The sequence below is a fragment of the Simochromis diagramma genome, unplaced genomic scaffold, assembly GCF_900408965.1.
Source record: "Simochromis diagramma unplaced genomic scaffold, fSimDia1.1 OVJJ01000802.1, whole genome shotgun sequence".
Taxonomy (NCBI): Eukaryota; Metazoa; Chordata; class Actinopteri; order Cichliformes; family Cichlidae; genus Simochromis; species Simochromis diagramma.
This window is the reverse complement of record NW_024387492.1, coordinates 7,786,188-7,799,282: the sequence shown is the minus strand read 5'-3', so window position 1 is coordinate 7,799,282 and position 13,095 is coordinate 7,786,188. Positions and strand designations below refer to the sequence as shown.

The following is a 13,095-nucleotide window of genomic DNA, read 5'->3' as shown; positions in this document are numbered from 1 at the left end:
AACTCACAGGGCTGCAAGGAGGCCTACTATGACTACTCTTCACCATCAGGCCTGTTTGCGCTGCTGTCAGGAACAGAGATGGGCAGTAATGCATTACTGTAATCTGATTACTTTTTTCAATTAACAAGTAATGTAAGGGATTACTATTGCAAAAAAGTAATGAGATTACTGTTATTTTCCTATAAGCACGCTGCGTTACTGCATAAACTGTCATGATTTTGTTTGTGAGAGTGTCTCATGACAATGATGTAAGCACGTGCGATGCCTGTGGCAGCAACAGACGTGAGAACGACCATGCAGCGTTTAAAGCATGGAAGTACTTACTTCCATGTAGTTATGGAACTACTTGATTTGATTTATATTTTGCTGTGTTTTACTTGCATCTATTTAAACGAGTGAGTGTAAACACAAAACATTATTTTATTTTATATGCTGGAATATGCAGAAAATAGGTTTAAATGTTAAACAATTTCTTCAAGTCAAAAACAGCTGCATATAATTAAATTTTTTGCTTAATGCAATGTGCATAAAATTAAAAGACTAAAACAAATAAAACAATTGTTAGAAAGAGGCTTTCCATTTGATTCAATGTTATATGATGGATTATGCAGAGAAAATAGAATTGGGCTGAAAGGTCTATTGCTTTATTGTGTATTATGGTTATGTATCATGTTTTTGAAAAGTAACAAAGTAACGAAGTAACTAATTACTTTTGAAAATAAGTAATCAGTAAAGTAATGGGATTCCTTTTTTGGAGAAGTAATCAGTAATTAGTAACTAATTACTTTTTTCAAGTAGCTTGACCTACACTGAGTCAGGAAACATGTGGAGGAACGTTGAATCTGGATTCTGCCTACAGCAGCTAGATCGTACGTTCAGACTGTCATAGCTTTTGGTGGAGACAGTGTGATCATGTTTGGCAGCATCTCCCTCACTGAAGAAACAAGATTTGTCATAATTGGAGGCAATCTCAGTGCAGTTACATATCAAGATGAGAGTTTGCAACCAGCGATAATCCCATGTCTCTAAGTTCTGGGACCAAAACATATCCTCCAAGATGACAAAGCTCAGTTTATCAGAGACTACCTCCAGAATTTATAGGGAGTGCAGAATTATTAGGCAAATGAGTATTTTGTCCACATCATCCTCTTCATGCATGTTGTCTTACTCCAAGCTGTATAGGCTCGAAAGCCTACTACCAATTAAGCATATTAGGTGATGTGCATCTCTGTAATGAGAAGGGGTGTGGTCTAATGACATCAACACCCTATATCAGGTGTGCATAATTATTAGGCAACGTCCTTTCCTTTGGCAAAATGGGTCAAAAGAAGGACTTGACAGGCACAGAAAAGTCAAAAATAGTGAGATATCTTGCAGAGGGATGCAGCAGTGTCAAAATTGCAAAGCTTCTGAAGCGTGATCATCGAACAATCAAGCGTTTCATTCAAAATAGTCAACAGCGTCGCAAGAAGCGTGTGGAAAAACCAAGGTGCAAAATAACTGCCCATGAACTGAGAAAAGTCAAGCGTGCAGCTGCCAAGATGCCACTTGCCACCAGTTTGGCCATATTTCAGAGCTGCAACATCACTGGAGTGCCCAAAAGCACAAGGTGTGCAATACTCAGAGACATGGCCAAGGTAAGAAAGGCTGAAAGACGACCACCACTGAACAAGACACACAAGCTGAAACGTCAAGACTGGGCCAAGAAATATCTCAAGACTGATTTTTCTAAGGTTTTATGGACTGATGACATGAGAGTGAGTCTTGATGGGCCAGATGGATGGGCCCGTGGCTGGATTGGTAAAGGGCAGAGAGCTCCAGTCCGACTCAGACGCCAGCAAGGTGGCAGGTGGAGTACTGGTTTGGGCTGGTATCATCAAAGATGAGCTTGTGGGGCCTTTTCGGGTTGAGGATGGAGTCAAGCTCAACTCCCAGTCCTACTGCCAGTTTCTGGAAGACACCTTCTTCAAGCAGTGGTACAGGAAGAAGTCTGCATCCTTCAAGAAAAACATGATTTTCATGCAGGACAATGCTCCATCACACGCGTCCAAGTACTCCACAGCGTGGCTGGCAAGAAAGGGTATAAAAGAAGAAAAAACTAATGACATGGCCACCTTGTTCACCTGATCTGAACCCCATTGAGAACCTGTGGTCCATCATCAAATGTGAGATTTACAAGGAGGGAAAACAGTACACCTCTCTGAACAGTGTCTGGGAGGCTGTGGTTGCTGCTGCACGCAATGTTGATGGTGAACAGATCAAAACACTGACAGAATCCATGGATGGCAGGCTTTTGAGTGTCCTTGCAAAGAAAGGTGGCTATATTGGTCACTGATTTGTTTTTGTTTTGTTTTTGAATTTCAGAAATGTATATTTGTGAATGTGGAGATGTTATATTGGTTTCACTGGTAAAAATAAATAATTGAAATGGGTATATATTTGTTTTTTGTTAAGTTGCCTAATAATTATGCACAGTAATAGTCACCTGCACACACAGATATTCCCCTAAAATAGCTAAAACTAAAAACTACTTCAAAAACATTCAGCTTTGATATTAATGAGTTTTTTGGGTTCATTGAGAACATTTAAGGGGAAATAAACATGCTTTCCAAATATATAAGATTTACTGCTAAGAGGCATTGTTATAACAACATAATAATCAACCAAACATAAATTTCCTTTTTGTGCCAAGTTAATTTGTATAACAGTGGATTTAAAAAAAAAAAAAGTAACAAACATTTCATTATAGCTTCTGAAAGTTTATTGGCACTTTCAAACATTAAATCTGTAAAATCATAATTTAGATGGTAGTATGGAGGAAGCAAAACTGAATACACTGACATAAGACACGGACCTTCAAAGTAAAACAGGAAACACACTGACTGAACTTAAGATAAGTAAACTTAGAACAGAGACAGGGGAGACAGAACATTAGGACCTGAGACATGGGACAGGAAGGCACAGAGTACACAACACAGAACACAGGGAAGCCAAATAACAAAACCTATGAACTAGAACTCAGGAAATACCATAGAACTAGGGAGCTAGAAATACTAGCACAGAAACAAAACTGAAACCTAACAACCAGGAACTATAAAATTGGACAAGGTGGGATTACACACTATGGCACAGCACACAAGAGAAACGGGAGATAATAGTTAATAATAGTTACTAATAATAGTTAATAGTTATGAGTACCTCAAAGAGTTACCCATTTTGTGAGCTGTGTTGTGGGATTTCTCTTTAGCGTATTGTCCTTTAATGTATTGTCTTGATGAAATGCTTTCATGTTATTTAGTTTAGTATGTCTGGTTCACACCTCATTCACGCTGGGAAACAGACGGTGAGAAACTGGTGAATGTCTCCCAGGAGACGGAAGCTCACACAGGAAGACTTGACCCCAGAGTGGGGGAGATTCACACAGGTGATAGAGAGTTTTCTGTTTAGAGCCAAGGTGGGAACTGCAACTGTAAAAGCCTTTTGTTCCGTGACAGTGTTTAAAAGGGACCTGAACTGTTCATTGTCAGAGACGACTTTCAGTGCCCCGTGACTGACGTCTCTCCTCATGCATGGGAAATAAAGTGTTGGGTTTTAACTGCTCATTGTGTCTGCAGGCTTTGTTAATAAATTTCCACAACAGCTGTCAGCTGTCTGTTGTTTACAGCAGCAACAGAAGTTACTAAAGAATGCAAAAAGGGGTAATGTGTGACAAAGGACACATTGTTTAAACCAACAGCACAATCATTGATAACATTAACAACAATATTCATGTTATTGTGTTGTTGAAATATAACAGCTGAGTTGAATAAACCAAAAGGTATGATTTAACACTTAGAGCCCCCGAGATCAGCCAGTTGGCCCCGAGATCAGCCAGTTGGCCAGAAGGAGCGATAAAGGCTGACAGACCAATAACTTTGTCTATCAGGCAGACAGGCCACCTACTCCCTTTTCCTTGTCACTCTTCCTTGAACTTAGTAGAAAACGTCATGAGTTTAAGGAAGACTGTGTAGGAGAATTAACTATCGTTTATAGTTAACTTGTTGTTGAAAATTCAACATGTATCAGCAGGATATGGAAATATACTTCTAAAGAACATTTCATGATCTGCAATACTTTGGCATATTTATTGATTGTCTTCGCGAACAGTGTGAGGGTGCATGGCTATGAATTGTGGAACAGAATTATCTTCTTTCCTGTCATAAAGAATGGTTTCATGTGTCCTCTGGTAAATAAGTTATTAAAGAAAGCATTTAAGCACTTTTCCTAAAAATTTAGGGAATTTTACCCAGCTCTTTTTATGGACTACCATGCAGATAATACTGGGTCACTTTACTTAGAAATAGAAACTTTCATGATATCCTTTTGTGTCGAGCTAACATTTTCTCCTGCGCCTCCCATAACCATCTGTAAAACTCCTAGTTTGCTTCAAAGGCGGGGTTCTTCCTGTTTACCTGCATTCCTGCCTGACACACCTAGAAGCTGCTGGTAATCAGCTGACCTCTGTGCAACTGGTTCCTTTACAGCTGACGAAATCCCTCACTTCTGGGAAAAGGAGTATAACCTGGAACATTAAGGGAGACATGGAGCAAACATGAGGAGACAGGCTGAGGAGACAAGGATGAAACACAAGGAGAGGAACAAAGGAACAGGTAAGTGAGACAGAGAGAGAGAGAGGGATTGAGACACATAGGGAGATCACAAACAGGAAAAAAAATCAGACAGAGAGAGAATAAACAAAGACATGACTGGGGAAACATAAACTCAGAGAACACGACAAACTCTCACAGGAAACACAGGGATGAGACAAAGACACAAAAGGAACCTGACTGTAGTAGAAATACAAATAAGCTCAAAGACATAGACTCAAAGAACCAGGCTCAAGATTAAACTGTATAAAGCTTGAACTTAAATCATCTTCATAATGTAAAGGAAATAATCATGAATTCAAAAATAAAAACCCAGCACCCTGACACTTCCTAAAAAATTTGACTATTCATCCACAACCTACTTGTGAGACCAAAAAAACCCCCCAAAAAAACATGCTACAGATGCAAAAATACATGCAAATACATACTGAAGTCAGCTGGCCTCTTCCTGAACTTTGAAGTTGCTATTGATAATTACAAAACGACTCTTTGAAGCATCTGATATATGCATCTAATCCTGCCAGTGAGGAAGGCTATCTTCTTTTTCTCTTATTTGAGATACTGGGGTAGTGTGGACCGTAAACCACATTCATCATACTGTACACTGTTTAGACAAAAAGAAGAAGTGCGTTTTGAGCTAAACTAAAGTGAGAGTCAGAGACTGTGTACACTTCATTTGAGAGCACATGTTAAATAGTGCATCTTCAGCATAGAGGGAATACCTAGTTAAAAATCTTGTTAAAAGTTAATAATTTTCATAAAAAGAAAATTAGTGCTTTTATATTTTTCATTATTTAAACATAAATTGTGTTTACTTTGTAAAATACAAATATATGCTTTCAACAGAAACAGAAAACTAATACATAAATTAAAAAATATTAGGAATTAAATGGTTTTAAAAATACTAAAATACAATAACTAATAGTTTTGCATGACGAGCATTTATGTACATATATATCTGTGAATAGCATTCATTTGTGTCATGAATAGTTAGACATGATAGCACGCCAAGTTTGTACGTGTTGATGTACTTCCGGAAAAATGGACGCTATCAACGTGTATCTTTCCATTCCACATCGCTCATATGTAAGGTTGAATTTTAGCTTAAAAAAGTATTTGGTATTATAATATAACCATTATATAATATATTTAACTCCATAAAGCTTTTTTGTTTAATTGCAGGTTGAGTTTAACCTTGTGATCAAGGGCAAACCATCACCCATTACGCCAAATACGTTTACTAGCGCTGCCCACGAAGTAAGGTTTTCATAGGGTTTAGCAACAAACAGACCATATCCAGGACAACATGCTTTTCATAGCAGTATAATAGCACCACAATGCGACACAATGTGATATGAATCATGTGTTTTTTGTTTGTTTTTTCTTTTTTCCAGGAACCAGAACTGATGGACTGGACTGCTTACGGTGAACAACCAGTTCCTGGCCGGTAACTTACACACTTTTCTACTTACATTGTCAGTTTGTGTTTATTACATTAAACACAAACTGACAAACTTCATTACATTATTGTTGATCTATATTCAGTATCTGTTTGTATACATGCTAGATGTATAACCCTCTCAAGGCAGGCATTGCAGATTTGCAACAGTTAAAAGTTAACAACCTGATTACCCCACATACATATTTTATGAGTTTTTTTTTTACTCAGAAGTACCACTGCAGGTATTCTTTTGTGCATTAGCAACAAAAACTTAATTTGAGCCTGAGAGGACTAACCTTTTTGTTGAACTAGTATAAACTAGTAGAAAAGTAGAAAACTAGTAAGCTTAAAATACTCTGCAGAATTAAGCAGATTTAACAGCTTACAATAAGCTTTTAATTCTGCTTTGTAGAATAGACTAGACATTTAATTTTTAATTTTAAGCAAGTTCCATTATGTACTGTTTAAAAATTAATTTACAACATACTGTTATTGCCACTGCTTAAATAAACAGGTGTTGTGGTTTATGCATTTGCCTTTATTTCCCATTCAGTGCTGCTGGACCATCTGTCTCCTCCATGGATGACGACGTCACCCCAATGGAGATAGACTAAAAGGTTCAGCATACCAAAAGGTAAAACATTTTTTTAGATCAAGCAAAACTTCAGTTGTTTTTCTTGCAATGCCCTTTTTAAAATTCAGACTCAAAACAAATTCACCCGTAAACATACTTAAAGAACTTCATTATGACAGTTGTGGAATGTCGGATCCATGTTTTTGCATAAATATAACGGACAGTAACACCTTTTGCTTAGTTTCAACTTTGTAAACTAATGGATATGAAGTTAAGTCATAAAGATGTGACTGAAGTAGGCTTTGCAAATTTGGATTTGGAAGCTGTTAATGAGAATTCTTGACCAGAGTAGAAACTTTCAGGAGTGTCTAAATCAAAAATGTAATAACAAAGAAAAGTCCTTTATCAACATTCACAACATGTGGAATATTTTTGTTGAGTCTATAATCACTAGACAACTTAGTGAATGTGATGCCGTATGAGGGTTTACCCCAAGATATTTTTCCTAACCTCATGAACAAAAGGACCAGATTAGACTTTGCTGAAAAAAATTTCAAGAAAGACTGCCCAGTTTTGAAATAACACTGTTTAGACAGATGAAACCAACATTTGTAAAAGCTTGTAAAAGAAAGATTAGATTGCAAAATTATAAATCCAGCTAGGTAAAGTACGTATTTGTACAATGACACAATCTCCACCAAAAAGTAATTGGTAATACATATCAGACTACATAAATTATTTTAGAATTATTTCAAGAAATCCTATAGCTACTTTTGGCCACTCCCTGATTCCACAGAGGGTACTCCATTGTTTTATTTCACAGATTTTTATGCTGGATAGCCTTCCTGATGCAACCCCAAAGGAATTTCTGTCACGGGTTGCCTGTCACAGTCTGGCGAGGGCAGACTGTATGAATTGAAAAAGGACCCAAAACACAGACGCCAAGGAACAGGGAACAGAACTTGAAATGTTAACAAAAGGCGAGCCGTTTAATATGGCTAGTAGAAAAGGTACGAACAAAGGGCAAGGCAACTGAAGCAAAATCAACACAAACCTAAACTGGGGAATCTAAACAAACAATAAGAAAAACCTAGACAAGAAACTTGGAAGCATGGCATGGGAAACATGGTGTGGACAACAGATGACCTGACAATCACACACTGAAAACAGAGGACTTAAATACACAGGAGGTGATTAGGGGAAGTGGAGACACATGAGGAAACAGCTGACTAGGATAAACATAATGATGCACAGGCAAGAGTAAAACTAACCGCATGAGCACAGAACACAAGACCCCTTTTCAAAATAAAACAGGAAACATGCAGACTTAGACACGACAACCAGAACTTGACAATGTAAGACACAGACATGAAACGCATGAAGAGCAGGGGAGATTTAACATGGTTGGAAACACGAGGGGGAAATAATAAGAACTAGAAACACTTAGGCATGATAATACAAACTTGATAACATAAGACACGCAGCATGAAACACGAAGGGTGAGGGGAAGCTTAAATACAGGAGAAGAAAACACAAGGAGTCTAATAACCAAATGAACTTAGATAACCTAATGAACAAAATAAACTCAAACTTAAAACGCTGGGTCAAAAGACCCAGGATCATGACATTGCCGGGGCAAGCCGTGTGAATTTAACAAAGGACCCAAGATACGGATATGCAGTGAAATGAGAGGGCTTTATTGATGCAAAACTCGAGTGATAACAAACAAAAGGAGAGTGTGGCGAGAAACCGAACTTAGACAAACTACACTGGGAAAACTAAAACCTGAACACGAGAGAAAGCAACTTGTAGGGAGACTTCACAGGATGACGGCAAGAGATTCACAGACACAAAAACGCCAAATAACACAGACGAACCAGCAACAAGGACGAGGTAACACACACTATAAATACACGCGCCAGGAATCAGGGGATGGGAAACAGGAGGGGAACACACCTGAAAGATATAACAGCTGACGAGGCAGGGGAAACGTAAATAGAACACACTGACATAAGACAGAGACCTTCACAATAAAACAGGAACTTACACATGCAAGGACACGGACTAAGAAACATGGCCTTAACACAGGAATACATGGGCAGAACCGAATAAACACTAAACAGAGGAAGAACAGAACCAAAATCACAATAACAGAAAACACAAAACGCTGGGTCAAAAGGACCCAGGATCATGACAATTTGTGTCTCATATTATCTAGCCATCTTTAGTTGCTGCTTGTTTGTGGGTCTCTCTACCTTCAGTTTTGTATTCAGTAACTGAAAAGCTACTCTGTTAGGTTGAGATCAGGTTCGCTTGACCATTAAAGAATATCTCATTTCTTTGCCTTTAGAAAATCTTTGGCAGCTGTTGCATTTGCTTTGGATCACTATCCAATGGCACCATTAAGCACTGCTCCATCAGTTTTGCTGCATTTGGCTTAATAAATCAATATAAATTAGTGGCTGGGTTCCACTGAGAACCATGCATACCATAACACTGCCTCAACCATGTTTCATAGGCAAACATCCTTTGGATGCTTCTTAGTAATTCCGGTACAGATTATTATTGGTTTCATCTGCCCGAACACATGGTTTTTTTTTTCCTTTTCTTTTTTTCAGAACTGCGGAGGCCCATATAAATGTTTTCTGGCAAAGTCTAATCTGGTCTACCTGTTCTTTATTGTAACCAGAGATTCCTTCCTTGTTATGAACTGTCTCTATTTTACTTCGTGAAGGTGTCGCATGATTGTAGATTTTGACAGTTATACATGTAACTCCTAAAGAGTGTTCTTCACTTAGTTCAATGTTGTGACATTGTTTTTCTTAACCACAGAAAATTCTGTGATCACCCACTTGTATTCTGTGGTCTTCCAGGCCTTTGGGTGTTACTGACTGGGTCAGTGCACATCTTTTTTTAAGAATGAACCAGACTGATTTGGCCACTCCTTTGGGTTGTGTATAAATGGCTTTAATTTCTACAAAAGTTAATGCAATACTTTTGCTGTGAATTAAAGCTATGGATGAATGGATGTATGGAATAAGGGATACTCCTGATTGTATTTGGTGGCTTTTCAAATATTTATGTATCTGACTATATATAAACAATGTATGATGTTTCTTTTTTCTGTTTTGTATTTCTCACAGTGAAAGAAGAGGATGACAATCATAACATTTCTACTTGGGCAATTACAGTTGATCCTGCAACAATTTGGTTTTTTGGTTTTTTTTAGATAATTTTGTAAATTTCATTTCTCAAACCCTAAGCTGCTGTAATCAAGTGTTACTATAAAAGCAAGTAGAAGTCAATTTTTTTTAATGCAGCAGCTAATTTCTTCCTGTTGGCTTTCACTGCATGTCTGCCTCTGCTGTATTTCCTGTCTACTCTTCAAACATTTCTCTAATTTGCATAAAAATGTTATGTTCCAAAGTTTGAGTATAGAGTAAATAACATTTGGTGATAATTTTAGCTATATATATCAAATAGTTTGCAAGATAGTTTATTAAAAAGGCAGTCAACCCACTTTAATGCCATTTTTCCTGCAGATAATGAAATGTGAGGCAATGTTTGAACATGACTATCTCAAAAACTATTACAGATAAATGCCTGATGAACAACTTTTTACTGTTTCATTATCATAAAAAAACCTGGATTTCAAATTTGGTCTGGATACATCAAAAAGTTATGAAATTTAAGCAGCCTATTTCAGTACACACTAATAAAAAATACATTGGAACAATTAGAAGAAGACAGTGACAATTTCTGAATTATATGTAGTTGAATTTACTGCAAAATAAAGCAAATATCTGAAAAAATAATCACTGGGGAAACATGCATATATTTTACATCACATCTAGAATTGTTATAACAATGCGTGAAAAAAATGGTGTGAAAGTGGGTCAACTGACCTTTTTATTAAAAAAAATGTTTTGATCAAATTTATCAGTAATCATTATAAATGTAATTGCTGTAGATTTTGAAAAAATGTTTTAAAGCGGGTTGACGGACCTTTTTTCACAAGAATATATCTTGAAAAGTACTTGATATATGAAACTAAAATTACATAGTACATATTACATATTTTGTACAAATTTTTTCTCCAAAGACATTACACAGATTTGGGACCAATCAGGAAAAATTATCTCTAACCCAGCTCAAATTAATTATGTTTTTTATGCTATTTTATAAACCCCTTTATAAATCTGAATCACAGTAGTAAAACTCAAATAAAATACTTTTCTTTTGGGAACTTAAGCTTACCAAGGGTATAGGCCAATGGTAATAAGAAATTAGATGTTCCAATATATATGTCCAAACTGAACCATAATAAGTCTATTGCAAATTGGAGAATGTTCTAGAAATTTAAATAGATTATTATTTTTATTCTAATTTGAGTACAGTTTTTGAGATGTTCATTTTCAAGCATTGCCATATATAGCATCTGATATGCATTTTTTCCCCTTTTTTTGTGACAAGTATTCTATATGGTTTATTTTTTGGTATTGTAAAATTCAACTACATATCATTCAGGAATTAAATTGCTGTGAACAAACATTGGGCTTTTTTTTTTCATATTTTAACTAGCCAAAACTTGATGGTAAAAAACAACAAGAGAAAATACAGACTTTTGTCTTTAATGGAGTTTGAAATATTTATGTTCAAATACTGAACATTGATGTGTTCTTAAAGAAGACCTGAAAGTGGGTCAGTGGAAAGTTTTTCCAAAAAAATAAAACTGATATGATATTATTGATGTGAACCTAAAATTTCACAGTACTGATTATGTTCAAACACGACAAAATCTTTATGCAAATTAGAAATGGTCAAGCAGGAAATTTTCTTAACATTGGCTGATTTGAGATTGAATGACCACCTTAAAAAATATGTATTGGTCTATAGGCAAGATGACTTCTGTCAATGATAAAGGGATTTTGTAAATCCTTGTACTTTATCCATCCATCCATCCACTTCCATTTATCCTTTTCAGGGTCGCGGGGGGCGCTGGAGCCTATCCCAGCTGTCATAGGGCGAGAGGCAGGGTACACCCTGGACAGGTCGCCAGTCTGTCGCAGGGCCAACACACAGGGACAGACAACCATTCGCACTCACATTCATTCGCACATTCACACCTAGTGACAATTTGGATTATCCAATCAACCTATCCCCACAAGCTGCATGTCTTTGGACAGTGGGAGGAAGCCAGAGTACCCGGAGGGAACCCACGCAAACACGGGGAGAACATGCAAACTCCGCACAGAAAGACCCCGGCCTGATGTTGGAATTGAACTCAGGACCTTCTTGCTGTGTGGCAACAGTGCTAACCACCGTGCCGCCTGTACTTTAAACAAAAATATCGAAAATATTGAAACATTTTAAAAGCGGTACAATAACAAAACCATACTTCTTTAAATCAATTTTTTTTTTAGCATTGCACAATTACAAACGTGCACTTCCACTTAACACAGAAAGTTTGTGACACACTTGTTTGAACTGTAATTTAAGGCAAAACTCAAAAACATAATTCTGTAATTCTAGTGTAACACCACAAGCATGTTAAGTTGTAACAGAAAAATTACTAAAATGTTTCATAGCAAAGTAGTAAAGCTCAATGACAGCAGTCCTTCAAAAGTATTCTTCAACTCAGGAGAGTATCCAGAGGAGCACAGTTAGTAGTTATTCCAGTGTTTACTGACTCTTGTAAGACCAAAGGATAGTCCTGATGCCCTCTACTCATTGGCATCTGTGTTTTGTGTGTTCACCATTCTCAATATGGTCTCCCTAGTGGACTTGGGTTAGTGTAATGAACCTGTGTTTCACAATGTTCTCCTTTGCATCAACTGAAAACTGAGGAACATATAAGATTGTGGGCCAAAATGTCATTTAGCTGGCTGAGCTGAATGTCTCAGATTCTAGGGAAGTCACAATACCACTACAAATATCAGATTATATGAAAAGTATCAAAATTATGCATTTTTACCACAGAGAGAAATATCATTCAGCACATTTCTTTCTTATCTCCAAAAATAAACAGACATCCAACCTGCTGGTGAAATATGAAATATGTTTGTGTAATCCAGTTTTTTGTTTTTTTGAACAGGTGTAATTTATTTCAGGTGTCCATAATATCTAAGGCAGCGCGTCAAAATGTCAGGAAGTAGATTGACATAAATTCAGTGAGAAGAATGAAGTCTTTTGGGGTATACTCACTCTTTTGGGATCCTACATAGATCAGTCAGAGCAAATACTTCATAATACTGACAAGTATGAAATGTTGATTAAGAAAGTGAGAAAAGAGAAGAAGATAACAAGGCATCCTAAATAAATGACAGTAAAACTGACTATAAGCTGACAATTACTAGCAGGATTTCTATTGTAATGAACATTTTTTTGTGTTACACTGTCATTATTGGTCAATCAGTGTCACTGTGTGTAACCTG

General features: G+C 36.8%; 1 long non-coding RNA gene across 1 annotated transcript; it reads left to right on the top strand.

Moving 5' to 3' along the window:
* The first annotated feature begins 4,451 nt into the window (after window positions 1-4,451).
* Window positions 4,452-11,212, top strand: LOC120725342. The gene is made up of 4 exons (XR_005694099.1): window positions 4,452-4,649; window positions 6,041-6,093; window positions 6,641-6,721; window positions 9,805-11,212. It is a non-coding gene; the product is annotated as an uncharacterized LOC120725342 (long non-coding RNA).
* The last annotated feature ends 1,883 nt before the right edge of the window (window positions 11,213-13,095 follow it).